At 39.0% G+C, this 1,299-nt stretch overlaps 1 protein-coding gene and 1 pseudogene across 3 annotated transcripts in view; one reads left to right on the forward strand and one right to left on the reverse strand.

Annotated features, from left to right (window-relative positions):
• The window catches only part of FAM19A4 (family with sequence similarity 19 (chemokine (C-C motif)-like), member A4), a 208,312-nt gene that overhangs the window by 82,558 nt on the left and 124,455 nt on the right, over positions 1-1,299 (forward strand). The gene's annotated exons all lie outside the window — the stretch shown is intronic.
• LOC105515361 lies at positions 9-628 on the reverse strand (annotated as a pseudogene). The gene has a single exon (XR_001002310.1). The product of XR_001002310.1 is annotated as a UPF0686 protein C11orf1 homolog (transcript).

Here is a 1,299-nt window from a genome sequence, read left to right on the forward strand (position 1 = left end):
CTTTTTACTGTGGAAAAGTGAAGTATCTTATCATTTCTTAGAAACCTGGATGCTGAAATTAGTCAATATTAAGATATTATACACATCCTGAGTGATGCCTGATTTAAGATTTTGAATAGCTATTCATGTAAGTTGACTTTTCTGTGCATTTGTATCGGGGAGAATCCAGTTCAGGTTGATGTCCTGGGAAACAGTGAGGCTCTCGCTTAAATCCTATTCAATTTACTTTTATTTGAGTTCCTTCTATGTGCCAGTCACTGAGTTGGGTTCTGGGAAGGCAAGGGTTTGGGCTGCACGATATTCCTCAGGTCATAACTTTCCTGGTTCCAGTTGCCCATCAGGGTACGGTTTGAATAGGCATTCTCATTAGTGGTGCATCTCCATCCATACTGGAAAAACTTGGACATATTATTCCAATCTGTCCACACTTCACCATGGCCATCTGCATTAATGATGCTGCCACAATGTGGGTTCGTGAGGAAACAGGCGAGGTCCTGTCTCTGGAGGAGAAATTTTGAGCAGCAGAGACACTGGGAGGCAGCCATTTCGGACGAGGTGAAAAAAGTTTCAAAACCTTCTGCGTCAAGAGCATGTGAGACACAGTCCAATCTCTCCTTGGCCTCAGCCCCGCCCCCAACAATGTTTTTTGAGGAGCAGAAGTTTTTGTTTTGATGAAGTCCAATGTACTAGTTTGTTCTTTTACATACTTTACTTTCGGTGTCTTAGAAATATTTGTTCCAATCCAAGATCACACAGACTGTTTTCTACATTTTCTTTGAGACTGTTTTTAGTGTTTGGTTTTATATTTAGGACTCTGATCCATTTTGAGTTAAGTTTTGTAGATAACACATTTAATGCATTTTTAGTAGGTAAAAAATTTCTCATTATAAGTTCTTCTCTTGTTAGGTGAAGTTACTGAGAATACTTGAAAATAATAGATTTATTTTAAAATGCCTTAGGCATTGTAATAAGTCAGACTGGTATTCCCAGACTAGTTTGAATTAGTGAATGAAAACAAAGGGTGTAGTAATTTCAGCCATAGAGCTTTTCAGATAAGAATATTTTAAAGAGATAACATCTGTGCAACTCTGAATAATAAGAATATCAACCCAGAAGCTGGAAGACAGGCATTTCTTCCACAATAGTTGTGTAGACTATTAAAAATTACTACAACAGCCTCTTTTTCCAGCTGGAACCATGGAGCGTGCCGAAGAGAAGAAGAAGAAGGTTCCTGCTGTGCCAGAAACCCTTAAGAAAAAGCGAAGGAATTTCGCAGAGCTGAAGATCAAGCGCCTGAGA

This window comes from Colobus angolensis, unplaced genomic scaffold, assembly GCF_000951035.1.
Source record: "Colobus angolensis palliatus isolate OR3802 unplaced genomic scaffold, Cang.pa_1.0 Scaffold26, whole genome shotgun sequence".
NCBI classification, from domain to species: domain Eukaryota; kingdom Metazoa; phylum Chordata; class Mammalia; order Primates; family Cercopithecidae; genus Colobus; species Colobus angolensis.